This window comes from Lissotriton vulgaris, chromosome 1_1, assembly GCF_964263255.1.
Source record: "Lissotriton vulgaris chromosome 1_1, aLisVul1.2, whole genome shotgun sequence".
Classification (NCBI taxonomy): domain Eukaryota; kingdom Metazoa; phylum Chordata; class Amphibia; order Caudata; family Salamandridae; genus Lissotriton; species Lissotriton vulgaris.
Window position 1 is genome coordinate 310,251,913 of NC_141685.1, and position 15,572 is coordinate 310,267,484.

Below are 15,572 nucleotides of genomic sequence, written 5' to 3' on the forward strand. Positions count from 1 at the left end.
TGCACAAGTGCTCGTGAGAAAGGTTTCCCAGCTTTCATTTACTAGGACACATAACGAGCAATGGAAAAACGAATCCATTGGAGTATATTATTTAACAAATGGTTTAATGAATGCTGCGCCCATATCTCAGCGACTGACCTGCTTCCTGCGCACACCTTAATTTACTCTACAGAAATGGTGTCTGTGAAGGAAGCGCGCCACAATACTGAAAAGATGTGCATCAAAATGACTAACATTCAGAAAAGTGTGGACTGATCTCTCTTCTTTTTCAATGATCTCTTTTCTAAGCCTTTTGAATTATGCAAAATAGTAAACCAAGAGAATGCTAATGGATTCTGGGGTGGCGGGATGCACACTGAATCAGCGCGACCTGTGCAATGCATGCTTTACAACAAACTCTTCCGGTGCGATTAGTGTTCGTTCCTGCAGTGAATGCAGTAGAACGAATCCTGCAATGCAAAGGTGAACTGCTCCGTGTCTACCGTTAAATTAGCTCGGTCATGCACATGGAAGAATTTGAATTTTGAATTTTAAAATATTTATAGAGCGCTCTTATACCGAAATCGGTTTCATGGCGCTAGAGGCAGAGGACCAGTGGGTGCGGAGGAAAGGGTTATACGGTTATACGGCTACAAATCTGGAGAACAGGAGGGTCTTCAGATGTCTGCGAAATTCCAGGTAGGAAGATGACGATCTAAGAGAAAAAGGGAGTGAGTTCCAAAAGGAAGGGGCCAGCACTGCAAATCTGGCCCCACCGGACTTCTGTTTCCTAAAGCGAGGAAGTGACAAAAGGGCCAAGTGAGTGGAACGGAGTTCTCGGGGAGGAAGGTAAGGGGAGATGGCTTCACACAGGAAAACGGGAGCGGTCCCTGCTCTAGCCTGGTAGGTGATACATCCAAGCTTAAAAAGGGCCCTCTCCCTCACTGGGAGCCAGTGGAGAGACTGCAACAGAGGGGTCGTGTGGCTGAACCTGGGGAGTCCGTAGATCAGGCGAGCCGCCTGATTTTGAATTTGTTGGAGCCGGCGAAACAGATAAGCCGGCGCCCCATTGTAGATGACGTTCCCATAGTCAAGGCGCGAAAGCACCATGGCCATGAGAATGAGCTTGAGTGCAGCAGTTGAGAAGAAGCGGGCGACCTTTCGGATGATCCGCAGGGAAAGGAAACAGGCAGATACAACTGCATTGATCTGAGTATGAAGGGTAAGCATGGGATTGATGAAAATACCCAAGGTTTTAACCTTGGGAACAGGAATAGGGGGAGGGCCAAGGGCAGAGGGCCAGAAGGAAGGGGACCAGGGACTGCAACCACCCCCCGTCAGGACCAATTCGGTCTTGTCCGGATTCAGTTTGAGGTGGTTGCAGTTCATCCACCCTTGGATAAAAAGCATAACCTTCTGGAAATTAGAAGCTGAGGAAGGAGAAGAGGAAAGATTGAAAACAAGTTGGAGGTCGTCGGCGTAATTAAACACCGAGACCTCCATCTGCTGTAAAGAAAAAATGAGGGGTGAAATGTATAAATTGAAAAGCAAGGGGGACCGGGAAGAGCCTTGGGGAACTCCGCAAGTCACCCTCCTAGGAGGAGCAGAGAAGTTGGCAAGATGGACAGCCTGTTCCCTGTCCGTCAAAAAAGAACGGAGCCAGGCATAGGCCGAGCCCCCAATGCCTGCCGCTTCGACACGGGTCAACAAGATGTCATGATCCACCGTGTCGAACGCGGCGGACAGGTCTAACAGGACTAGAGCCTGTGGCCGGCCGATGTCAATGCCCTCTCTTAACTGATCCATCACCGACACAACTACCTTCTCGGTAGAGTGCAGCGGGCGAAAGCCCGCTTGGCGAGCGGCCAAGCAGCCTGTGGATTCCACAAAGGAGCTCAGGGACCTGGTGATATGAGCCTCTGAGACCTTAGCGAGGTAAGGGAGGAGAGAGATCGGGCGGTAATTGGCGGGCGCAGAGGGATCGGCGCCAGGCTTTTTCAAAATAGGAATAATGACTGCTGATTTATGGGCAAGGGGGACAGTGCCAGAGTTAAGGGAGTGATTGATGAAAGTAAGTGGTGGGGTGTAGCAGTTAGAGAAGAGCTCTTTTAGAGCAAAAGCAGGACCAATGTCTCGAGGGGAGCCTGATTTGATCTGCGCTAGAAGAGGGAGCAAAGAGTCTCGGGTGAGGGGAGGGAACTGAGTAAAGGAGGGGGGAAGGGGGGGTGAGGGAACAGCAGAAGGTACCAAGGGTGGGGGTGGAATGTTGGCCCTGATGAGGGAAATCTTCTCAAAGAAAAAGGAATTAAGGGAGTTACAGAGTGTTTGGGACGGGGGGATTTTAGAGACCACCCTGTCAGAGGCCGCCAATTCATGAATGGTATTGAATATCTCCTTCGGTTGGTTTTCTGCTGCTAAGATTCTGCCAGAGAAGTACTCCGTTTTAGCTTTTAGAATGTCGCATTTGTACTCTTTTAGGGACTGGCAGTAACTAGCCTTAAGGAGAGGGCAGTAAGTGCGCCGCCAGGCGCGTTCCGCTCTACGGGTCGCAAGTTTTTTCCCCCTGAGGGCGGGAGTGAACCATCGGTTGGCCCCATGGGCGCGTTTAACAGTCACTCTCTTAAGGGGGACGGTGGAATTACACGCCTTTAACAGCCAGTTGTTAATGGCTGAGAGCTGGGAGGAAGGGGACAGATCATTAAGCTCCGGGCTGGTAGCCTCCAGGGAGGAGCAAACTGCCGGGAGGGCCGCCTTATCCCACTTTCTGGCCCAGATGTTTTTGGGCAGGGGGGGTTTAGGTGGCCGTCCGAGGCTGGCTGTGAAAGAGATGAGGGAATGGTCTGACCAAGAACAAGGGGAAATGGTTGTGGGTAGGGTTGTGAACACAACTAGAGTGCTGACTTTATACCAGTAACTCGAACAAACTCTATGCGACGCACAATGGTGACATAACTGCCAACACCAGCTACAGGACCTTTTTTTCGGCTGAGAAACCGTATATCAATAAAACCAGCCTCAGCGCCATTCACACATACTTTAACATTGCCAACGCCTGTAGCTCTTGCTGAGACTTACTTGCTTTGCCAATGTTTGTTCTTTAATGCACACGGTTCCTTTTTCCACCTGCTTTCTTTTTTCTTTTTTCTTTTTTTTCTTTCAGTACTCCTGTCTTGTGTACATTCTTTTGCCCTCTTTTTTTTTCCTGTCTTTGAAACTCCCTACCAGTCCCTATCTTCTGTTGTCTCTTTTGCCCTCTGCCTATTTTTCTGTCATTTTCTAATTTTACCCTACTTGTTTCTCCATCTCATTTCTTAGTGTCTTTGCTCTTCTTTCTCTCTCCCAAAGACGGAAGTTACTGGGCCACACTGTGCCGACCCTTAGTTCCACAGTTCTTGAGAGGAAGCCAGGGGCACAAGGCCCGGGCCATAAAGCCTGGACCAAAGAAAAGTAGAATAGCAATAATGTAAAATTACTTTTTGATACCAGTTTAAAAAAAAATGCAATACATTTGTATTGTTACTACAACGTACTTCTACATAAGTATACATGCTACTGAATTGGATTCATCAACAAGCAATACGTAGCTGTTTTCCAAAGGCACATTTTTCTTTTTTTGCGTATCTTTAAGCCATTTTCTGTTTCTTTAATCATAATAATGTACTTGACTTTAACCTGAAATACCCCCTCTCTCCAGATCCTACACAGCTTATGACTATCTGGACCATTGAGATTGCTGGCCCTTCACATTGTTTTATATTCATGCTTAACTAAGTAAGATAACATCATGGTTCCTTAAATTGCCGATATTTGTTCAGTCGGTGCAAAACAGTACATACTTTAAAGTATTCCAGAAAGTATATTTCTAAAAAGAACCGAGTCTTTGTCGGGTGGTGGGGGGGTTCACGGGTGGCGTTGCTAATCTTTACTGTGAAATGTCAGTGCTTCTAGCATTTTATCCCAACTATGACTAATATATGTTTATCTCCGACCAGCACGCTCTTTCTTCTCGATACAAATGTCCCTTCTTGACTTCAAGCCATTGAACAGTGGTTGAGTGCCCTCTCCTGGTGGAAGGAGGATTAGGTTTCTGACAATTGAGCTAAATCCATTAACTTCTCCGTGGCTTTTTCTTGTTTATAATTATAATGCGGGGAGGGGCAAAGTATACACACCTCGAGAATGTTACGGACTTAAAAACCTAACATTTGTGTAAGTGTAGTGATGATCCTATCCATTCCCAGTACGATTGTAAAGCGGGACAAGACCGCAAATGAGATACCTCAACTTCGGTTGAGGTACATCGAGGCTAATTAATGAGCCCCCAGGACGAATTTTATTAATTCTACTGGGTGACAAACAAGCTCTGTTTAATAAATTGAACTGCATTTAATTCGTGCATTGCACAATATTTTTAAATGCATACGAGAATTGTTCCCAATTCTGAATTGTGTAAAGGCCTAGTTAGATTCGTTTCTCATTGTGCACAAAGTTTATTCTGTGACGTATGTAGGTAGGTGTTAAGTGAAAGCTCTGTAAAACCATCTGGTTTGGCATTTACCATCGCCCGTAATGTATAGTGTCTGAAGGATTTCACGTGCAAGTGCTTCGGTGATGCGTATGCGCCATAATCCCTGTAATGCTCATCAAATTCTTTGATTTGTAAGAATTTGCAGTTTGCGATATATCGAGGTTGTATTAATGTCTCAAACGCTTGCAAAAGCTCATCAGAGAACAGCGCTCCAGCCGTGTCTGTACGTTTTGCGAGTCGGCCGGTTTTGTGCACAGGAAGGCCCAACAGTGGGGTTGCAGGAACATAAGGAAGAATGGGTTTTGTAAGTTCTAAGGCACGTTTTAAACACGCTAATGTAGTGTTAGCGCTCTAGCCGCGCCAGCGTGCGTGTGACGTAACACGCAGGGGTCTAGAGCGCGAAGGAGTGCGCATGCGCGAACGGCGGATCGCGCCTCAGAGAGAGAGTTGGAGCGCGATTGCAGTAAGATTCCCGGCACTCTTCCTACGAAGTGATATATATTTATAAATAACCTGTTCCCTGAAACCCTGTAGCAGCGTGGTTATTGGGTACAATCCTGGGACTCCACAGTGGCGACGAGGAGTGGGATCTTCCCCCACAGACACAACCCAGAAAAAACAGTGGAGTAGAAGGAAGAACCCAGGACGCACCAACTGACACCACCAACCTACAGAAGAAGGGGTAAGGCAGAATACCACCGCAAGACGCACAGGAAGAGCGCGGCAGAGGCGCAAAGGTCAAGACAACGCACACCAGTAGGAAGGCGGCAGTGTCCCCACCAAGGCCCTGGTGGAAAAGGGAGTCCATGTTGAAGGGGGAAGAGGAGAATCCAGTCCCAACACGTCACAAGAAGAGAGCGCCAGTGCTCCGGGCAGCCCCAGGAATCTGGGAGGAAACAGCGCGCCCGGCAGCCCCAGGAATCAGGAAGGTGAGCCAGAAAGACAAGCCACAATGAGTAACCAGGCGCCCTCGCTCACGGCACCGATCCCGTTTGTACCCAAGCCAGGTGAACCCCAGATGTAATGGGAAGACTGGAGGGAATACTTTATGAACTACCTCGAAGCCCTGGAAGACGAAACCGGAGATTAATTCACCGGCGCGAGTAGGAAACAAATACTTCTACATAACCTGGGCCCAGAAGGAATAAGAGTGTTCACGAACAAAGCGACAACGCCTCGACAAGCAGCCGATGCAGACGTCTTCAAGCAAGTTCTAGAAGACCTAGACGCTCACTACCGCCCAGCAGTATGTGTCTCCATTGATCGGTTCAGGGGAAGGAGAATCGATTGACGACTACGTAGCAGCTCTGAAAAGACTAGCAGTCACGTGCAAGTATGGGGACGCTTGAAGAAGACTTTATCAAAGACCAAATCGTGATGCACACCACCAATAAGACCGTACAGGACAAGCTGTGGGCTCACGGAGAAGCAACGTTAAAGGAAGTAATTGCAGTGGTGAAGAAAGCCGAACTCTCAAAGCGTTGTGCCGAAACTGCAAAGAGAGAAAATGCACAAAGAATCCTGGTCAACAAAGAAGATGGCGCCCGGAGACAGCAGAGGAACTAACAAATGGTTGGGAAGACCAGGACAAGCGGGGAAGCAGTCCTCGTACAATAAGTCCACGTGCTACAGATGTGGGAGCACGAACCACGCAGCCCAAGACAAACGATGGCCGGCTTTTCGCGCAAAATGCATGTTCTGCGGTCTGATAGGACATTACGAGAAAGTGTGTCGAAGGAAAGAGAAGAAATCGGTGGTAAAATACATGGCGCATCTGCAACCAGAAGAAGAAGCTGACGAGGAATCCGACAAAGATGACAGAGTGCTATGTATTGAGGAGCAAGTGTTAGGCATAGACAACAAGTGCTCCGACAAACCGCGTGCAGACATGCTAATAGGGGGAGTGAAGATCAGAATCGCGATTGACTCATGATCCCCGTACACCATAGTTCAAAGGTCAGTATGGGAAGAAGAATTCAAACCCAGCCTGGGTCCCAAGCTGGAACCACCCGACATATGACCAGTGTCCTACATGAGCAACCCGATCCCTATGGTGGGGTACCGGAGCCTGAAGTTCGAATTCAGAGGGAGGACAGCAACATGCAAGTTGTACGTAGCAGAGAAAGGCCCCTCTGTTCTAGGATGGAGGGATCAAGGAGACCTCTGAATCAAACTGGACCAGGAGACAAAGAACAAGTACTGCTGACAGACATAGAAAACTGGCTGGACCTTGAGAGAGTGAGAAGAGATTTCCCCAAGGTCTTCGGAGGCAAAGTAGGAAAGCTGGAGAAATTCATGCATAAGATCATACTCAAAGAGAACTCCCAGCCAGTGTCCCACAAAGTCCGAAATGTGCCCATCGCAGCGATGGAAAGCGGTGCAACGGGAACTGCGCAGGCTGGAAGAACAGGGAATAATTGAGCCCATCGATAGCTCAGAGTAGTTGGCTCCCTTGGTGGTCGCCAGAAAACCCAATGGCAAAGTGCGCCTGTGTGTGGACTTGCGCGAGTTGAACAAATGCTTGGTAGTAGAGAAATTTCCGCTCCCCAGAATCGAAGAAATGTTGGCCAAAACCAGAAGTGTGAAAATGGTTCTCCACGGTAGACTTCACGTCAGCATACCATCAAATTGACCTACATCCGTCCAACAGGAAACTAACGTCCTTCGGGCTTGCGTCCGCCGCAGCGGTGTTCAAAAAACTCATGCACCGTCTGTTCAAAGACTTCGAAGGCATCCAGTACTTTCAGGATGACCTCTTAATAATGGGAAGGACCGTAAGGACCACGACAACAAGTTGTACAAGGTTCTAGGCGTACTGCAGGAGAAAGGACTGACGGTGGAGTGGGAGAAGTGCAGATTAGGGATGACATCAGTCACCTATCTGGGGCACGAGATAAGCGGACAAGGGATCACTCCCAAAAGGGAGAATGTGAAAGCAATTTGCGATGCCAGAGCCCTGACCAACAAGGACTAGGTGCAGTCATTCCTTGGAATGGCCGAGTACTACAGCAAATTCGTCCAGCACTTTGCCACGAAAATGCACAAGCTGAAGCAACTTATAAGAGACAAAACAACGTTCCAGTGGGACGACTAGGCTCAGAGAGAGTTTGAGGAGCTGAAAGGAAACATCAGCCAGGCCGTGCCCTTGCACGGACATGATCCCTCAGGAAAAACTATTCTCACTACTGATGCCAGTGAAAAGGGCTTGGGAGCGGTACTTGCACAAGAGAGAGAAGACAACACCGTAAAAACACTCAGTTTTGCGTTCAGAGCGTTGTCTCCCACTGAACAGAAGTTCAGCGTGATTGAGAAAGAGATGCTGGCTGTCGCGTGGGCCATGGGGAAGTTCCGGCAGTTCCTGTGGGGTACAAGGTTTCGCTTACAGACTGACCACACGCCTTTAGTCAAAGTACTCCCCTCGAGTGGGCATGCCACGGCCACCCCGTGGATAGCAAAGATGACTCTTAAACTCCTAGAATACACATACGATGTGGAGTACATCCCGGGGACACGCAACAAAGTGGCAGACTACCTCAGCAGGGCCTCAGCCATGGATGGAGCACCCACCCCTGCAGCGGAGAACGAAGAGATGGTAGCGGTGATGGAGGACACGGAAAGAGCCATCAGCATACTAGAGTGGGAACAAGCATACAAGGAGGACGAGAACATAAGAGAAGTCAAGAAATATCTCGTCAAAGGATGGCCGGAAAAGAAGACTACAAGAGGTGCCTGGGAAATTGTATGAAGTGCGGGAGGAATTATCCATGAGTGATTCAGGAAATCTTCCTGTATCGTGGTGACAAAGTGGTGTCACCAGAAAAGCTGGTTCCAACCCTGCTGAACCTACTACATGAAGGTCACCTCTGCATTGTGAAGACTAAATCAAGGGTGAAACAGATGTACTGGTGGCCAGGAATGGACATCCAAGTTGAGAGGCATGTGAGGGACTGTGACCAGTGCCAAGGGGCAGATAATGTGCTCAAACCGTTGAGACCAGCGTTTGGAAGATCCCCAACCCAAGGGACAGCCAAATACCTGTGTGTTTTAGTTGACAAGTACTCCAAATGGCCAGAAGTACAAGTGCAGGAGGAGATGGACTCTGAAGTAGTAATCAAATTTCTTACCTCAGTGTTCCTAAGGGAAGGCATCCCGAGAACGATTTTAACTGGCAATGGCCCGCAATTTACATCCGATAAATGGCACCGATACACGGAGAGGAACGGAATCAAATCCAAACACACCTTGGTGTACCACCCAGCAAGCAACGGACAGGTGGAGAGATGGGGTCCATTCAAGCTGCCATCATGCAAGGCAAGGACTGGGAAGTTGAAATTCAAAGGATGATGTGGGCGTACAGGATCACCCCCACCTCAATAGGGTATAGTCCCTTCCAGATCCTACGGGGCAGACATCCGTTCACGAAAGACAATGTGGTATGGAGAGAAAAAAACTATCACCAGTAAATGGTCGCCGGCTGTGGTCCAGCACAATCTGGAGAAGGCCCAGAAGGTGTGCTCGGAACATTACAACAAGCGAAGAAATGTAAAAGGTTCTGCTCTGGAGAAAGGGGAATGGGTGAGAGTCAAGCAGGCAGCACTGAGGAAGAAGGGAGAGAGCAAGTACAGCCCACCCCTACAAGTGGAAGAATTGTATAGCAGAGCAGCACTACTCACCGACAGAAAAGTGTGGTCCCAGGATCGCATGGCGAAGATCAATAAAATCGTGCAGTGGCCGGAAGAGGAAGGAAATAGCACTCCTGTTCAGAGACCGGAAAGAGAGGCAGAAGAAAGGGCGTCAGACGGCGAAAGCCATTGAGAAGAAGACGCTTGCTTACAGAGAGAGGTTCTGGTAAGACCGAGAGCGAGGATGACACCAGCAAACAAAGCAGCGACGCCCAGGAGAAATGAACATGGTCAGGGGAAAGAAGAGGTGGGGAGCCCAGTGACCGAGGGTGTCCACGAAGCCTCCACTCCGGTAAGGCGCACGCGTGCTGGAAGAGTGATAGTCAGACCTGCACATCTCAGAGACTTTGAGTGAGAGGACATTGGACTTTGAACTGCATTTAATTGTTGTATAAAAAGGAGGAGATATGTAGTGTTAGCGCTCTAGCCGCGCCAGCGTGCGTGTGACTTAACACGCAGGGGGCTAGAGCGCGAAGGAGTGCGCATGCACGAACGGCGGTTCGCGCCTCAGAGCGAGTCAGAGCACGATTGCCTACGAAGTGATATATATTAATAAATAACCTGTTCCCTGAAACCCTGTAGCAGCGTGGTTATTGGGTACAATCCTGGGACTTCACAGCTAAGACAGTGAGTAGGAATACCTGCATCTTGTCTATAGATCAAATTCTAGATTGCATTAGTCCCTGCAGGGCAGTGGTCGAAGTGGGGGAAAAAAAGTAGGGGAACTGTGGGCTGAGAATCAGAGGGCGGGAATAACCTGAGGATTGGATCAGTGGGCCGACTTAGAGGTGAGGCCAGGATGTGCATAACATCCCAATCTTTAGTATTTGTGTGGCATTTCAATGACCAGTTACAGCTTATTATGTTATGTAATTCAACCAATGGATACACATGATTATTTAACGATTAATATGAGCTATTGACATTAGAAACATATTCCACTTTGTGAATTTATTTTAATCACAGAATGTCCCAAAAATGCTTAAAAGTGGAAGCACAAGCCATTTGTTTCCGAGCCATGAAGTTTCTGTTGTCAGCAATATACACAGAGATAATCAATTTTACGTGTGTAAATGACTGTATAGGAAATGTTACATAAGACAAAGGACTACAAGGTGTAGGAGTCACATGATAACCATACTAGTAGACAGTATAGTTTAATAGTGATTGGCCTGGAGAAACACGAACTCAGAATTTAAAACTTAATAAAATGATTGGGGGTTCTCTTTAAAAATCATTATTAATTTGTATCAAAAATAACACTTTTTGCAACATTAGGATAATGAAAGACTGAGGGGGTTGGGGGGACATAACGCTCCAATTTATACGTTGCAGTTTGCATGCAGCTCTTAGATGAAAGTTAGTAGCTCACTGTTCTTTGTTAGGATTTTAATGCAGTAGCAAAAGGATCTCACTGACAAAAGCAGTAACCCACTGACCTATTTACAATATGTGCACTTTGTGATGGGCCTGGTACATTTTCTTTGCAGCAGGCACATTAACCTTCTGTGCGATCTTTCCATGAGTCAAAACTTCCACTAGAAAATCTCCGATCTCGCTCTAGGAAGAAGTTTATTCATCAGAGCTATCATGACATTTTTATTATTGCCGAAAATAGCTGGCGGTCAGGAAGGAGGCAACAAGTGCTTTTAAAACCATAATATTCGACGCCCCCACTCAAAGTCAGCGCCCGTTTTGGTCACACCAGTCGCACTGCCCTAGAGCCAGCTCTTCTCAGGGGTCCTGTGACCTCAGTGACAGTCACTGTTGCTCGAGGGTCTGCTACTTCGCAGGCCTGCCCGCAAGACTGGAGGTGAACTTCAGTATGGATTGTGGTGGGCAAGCCTTCAAGGTGAACCCACACTTGCCACTGCTAGGGTCCATCTGATGGTGCTAACACACCAGCGCTTTTCTGGTGCCTTCTAGGGTCTGGCATGGGAATGTGCTCCCTCAGGAGAGTGGTCTGGGGGACTGTTCATGAAGGCTGAACCTGGTTCCCCAGTTCTAAATTTAGCAGCTCTGACCACAGTGCAACATCTGCTCCCTCACTGAACACCATACTGCCCCACTGAGAGAAACTCATACTGCCTTCAACTACAATCCAATTTGACCTGCTATAAATAACTGGATGCGACTCAATTTAATTTACACACTAGGCAAGAGCAATATGCTGCCTAAAAGAAAAGGTAACAACATCCTGGAAAAAGCAAACACTCATAAGGAATGAAAGATTTAATAAAGCATGTACTGTAAGCAGGAACATGGTGAACTTAATGCTTTTACAGTCATTATTCAGAAATCAACAAATATTTTTGCCTGAAAAGTTAAGGACATAACTACAGGGCCCAGAAAGGACCCATTTCAATGTCCACTGCTTATATACTTACAAAACGTAAGCCGTATGGTTTCAAAAGACCACATTTGTGAACACAAAGCCGCCGTACACATTTCGTTTTCCAATCCACCCATCAACCAGGTATTGCAGTACCTTTAGGCAGGGCCAGTCCTAGGATTTTCGGGGCCCTGGGCAAAAGGGAATGTGGAAGGCCCCTGAAATCTACATAAGTGACACCTTCTGATCTCGGGGAAGCTGCTTTGTGCAGACTCCACTTGGGCCGCAGCTCCTACTCTCAGCCACCTCAAGCACCTCTTGTACAGCCCATTTCGAACTGAAGGTGTGAGAATTGCTTGGGGGCTGAGTTAACTTGTGTGGGCTAAAGTGCTGACAATGGGTGCCCTGCCGAGTCTCTGAACTGGCTGCCTGAGAGGTGTACCCTCCCCATGGCCTTCCCACACCATCCCTTAGAGGCCCTGGAATGGGGGGGCCCCCTCCCATGAGCACGTTCGCGAAGCATTTCTTTCACTCTGATTGGCAGACATACACGAGGAGAAGTGGGGTGTTAATTGAAAGACAAGAAAACAAAAGTAGCGCTTTACTGGCAAACTCTGTAAAGTGGTACTAATGTGTTGGGGTTTGAAAAAAATTATCTGGCCCATTTAAGAACACTCCATCTTGCTTTATTTAATTATTTTTCAGCGTTTGAACATTTTATTTCCAAGGCTGCACTTTGGAATAGAAATGTCAAAACGGCATTTCCAGTGGTTTTCTTTTTTGCATCCATTTCAAAGGGGTACAAATGAACGACAGGAAGAGACGGTGAGAACCATTTCTTGATTCATGGTTTTCGGAAAAGTGAGAAGGAGTTGGACAGAACGAGAGGTAACAGGAGTAAGAAAGAGGGGGCAGCTGCCAGTGGCAGAGCAGAAGCGGACACCTTACTTGTATGGGCAGGAAGTAAGAGACAGAGACCCTTTCCTTCTCTGCTCCCCGCCCGTCCACGAACAGAATATTTCTGACGTCCAGGGACGCATGTTCATAATGAAAAAGTAGGGGAACGGAAGCTACAAAATTAAAGAAGTAGGGGCACGCCGTGCCCTGCACTTTCCCACCCACTTCGACCACTGCTGCAGGGTGCCATTTGTCAACTTGCACCTAGTAGGCTGGGCTTAAACATGAAATGTCTGGCAAGCCTGCTGCTTATCCACCGTAGTTTGGAGCTGAGTAGTGTTTTTAGGTCTCTGCTAGACAGTTCATGCACAGTCTTGAAGAGACATGTTGTGTTTAATCTGTGGGCTTCAGCTCACTCACAGGCTTCCCATTTGCTCGCTCGATGATCTTTCTCATATTCTTTGTCACCATTTGTCCCAGGCATGCATGGTCATGCCTCTTCTTGTGTTTAGCTCTTCTCCCAGAACATGGACCACGCACTTATAAACATCTCCTGCTCCAGTTTTTACGAACAGTTCAGGACCTACTTTCTTCTTTCTTTTTCAGCACTATACACAGTGCTCATGCTTTTAACAACTCTCTTCCGCCTACCCACCCTCATGCCCCGTCCACAGATCACTCCCTCCGATGTCACTGCTTTTCTCTTCATTGCTGCTTTAGGTTTCCCCCACCTTCTCCCTCCCGTCTCTGCTTGCTCCCTCACACCTCCTTGTGCTTGCCCCTCCAATCACCCCATTCCCCCGTTACTGCTTTAAAGCCACATTGTAGTCTGTTTCTTTCTAGTGAGTGGTGGTGTTCTGCCTTTTTAAAGTCCTGGTCGTGCATAGATGGCGTGATGATTGGAGCATATGTACATGACTATTACTTGGCACACGTGTAGTCTGTTAATTTTTCCACGTTTGTGGGTACTAGGTTTGTGTGCGCGTGTTTGCACCATATGTGTTTGGCAATGGTACTTTTAGTTGGAAAACCAGCCCATATGTGAATCAGGTAAGCTTTATCACAGGGCTTGTCAGAGCTCCTAAAGTACCTGCATCATCTTCTGTAATTGCATAGTGACCTTTCTTCTGCGCAAAATGATTGAACTGTTAATGTCTCACCTTGTTGATTCTCATTTTATTAGGGGTGACTATTTCTTCAGATTTCTCACGTTGGGACACTTGCTTACTTTTTCCACATTCACCGGTGAAGTGTTTCCATGCTCCAATGTTGATTAACTTGAATTCTCTTCAAAGGAGCCAGGCTGAGTCTTGATATCATTTAAGGGTTGCCAGCCCTTTTGTGTCCAGGGCAAAAGTAGTCCTTTTATTGTGGTTGAGGATACAATGTATTTCCTCATGTTCATTGCTGTATACCAGCCTAACACTGTGATTCTTTCTGTTTTTTGTGTGCAGTTTTTTATGTGGTGCCAGCATGACCTGAAGGTATTGGAGCGCTTTACAAAAGCACATTAATTTGTGTTAGCACGGGGAGATTAAGTGATTAGCCCAGAATCAAAGATGTAAGTAAACTCTGAAATTCGAACCTGGTGTCCCAGCTCCATAGTTGGGAGCTGTGGCCCATACGCCACATCCTCTCCCAAGGGGACACCACAAAATCTCCCTAGTCTCGGCCTCCGTTCCACATTGTGTTTATAGCCAAATAACTTGATCTCCTATGGCAGCCTGCATTTGCTGTTGGTTGCCTGTCAACCTCCTGACTGTCGCTGCTTACCCCGCTGAACTCCCGTTGCACAGATACCCTCTTCCCCTGACTCTGCTTTTCACATTTGTTTTGTGCATTTTTATGTAGTGCCAACACCACCTGAAGTTATTAGAGCACTTTACATTAGCACCAGTTACTTTACGTTAGGAGAAATTCATTTTTGTAGACAATTTGTCCAAAATCAAGGCTGTTAAGCCAATGCCAAAAATAGAACCCGGTTTCCCTGCTCCGTAGTCTGCATCTCTTGCCCTTACGCTACCTTCTTTCCTGAAAGGACGCCATATCATCCCTCTCTAGCCTAAACCTCAGTTCCAAATTATTGTGATTATGGAAAAATCACTTATTCTCCCTGTTTCTAAACACAAGCATTGGCAAAAGCCAGTAGGATTCACCTGTGTGAAATCTAATATTTTATGTCTCGCTGCTGTCTCAAAGAGACACGTTGTGTTTAATCTGTGGGCTTACAGGCTGCCCACCTACTATTATTAGTAAACTTCAGCGTCACACTGATTTTCTTTACCATTCGTCATGGCATTAGGGTATCATGTGCTTTTCCTGTGTTTGGCTCTCCCATAGAGCATGGACCAAGTACATGTCTCCTTGCATTGCTCCTGGTTTGCATAGCTACTTTTCCTTTGTTACCAAGCACTCCATAGCAGTACTTGGGGTTTCAGGCCATCTTTCTTGTACACATACATAGATACCACTAAAATGCATGTGCGTCATAAACAAATGCAATTCTTGAAGTTAAATTGGAGTGCTTTAAGTGCTCACTAACTACATTTCACAATGACACTGATTTTTGTTGCTGATTTCTCTTGCTATTTCTTGCCCATCTCCAAATCCCCTCCTATTTGACCAGCCCCCCCCACTACCCTCCTCTTGCTGTTGCTTTTATTTTTGTTTTGAACGATCAATGGTTTTGGAGTGCTTGTTAGTCCTCCATCTTGCCATAGTTTTAACACCAGCCAATGGTATTGAAGCTTTTTAAGTACCCCCATGTAATATTGCACAATGACTTATTCATTGTTGTACTGGGGGGAGGGGGGGAGGGGCTGAGTGTGGTGCGGGGAGTATGTGAGTCACGACCCCAGAACTCGAACCTGGTTCCCCAGTTCCCATGTCGGCAGATCTGGTCATTATGCCACATTCTTGCTTCACATCAGAGCTCCTCACCTGTTTCATACTATCAATTCCACATTTGATCAGCAAGACACCAACTCTGAACAAGTATTGGCAGAGCCAATATATCTCGGCTATTCCCAAACTATTGGCATTGTTGATGTGTATGTCTTTTAGCCATGTCGTCTGGCAGGACATCTGCTGTCCAGCAAGGCTGCAAGCCACTGAAAAAAGTGCCCTGTTGCGGGTCAGTGCAAGCCACATCATG

At 47.2% G+C, this 15,572-nt stretch overlaps 1 protein-coding gene across 1 annotated transcript in view; it reads left to right on the forward strand.

Moving 5' to 3' along the window:
* NSUN4 (NOP2/Sun RNA methyltransferase 4) overlaps positions 1-15,572 on the forward strand; it is a 143,388-nt gene that overhangs the window by 18,518 nt on the left and 109,298 nt on the right. The window lies entirely within an intron of this gene.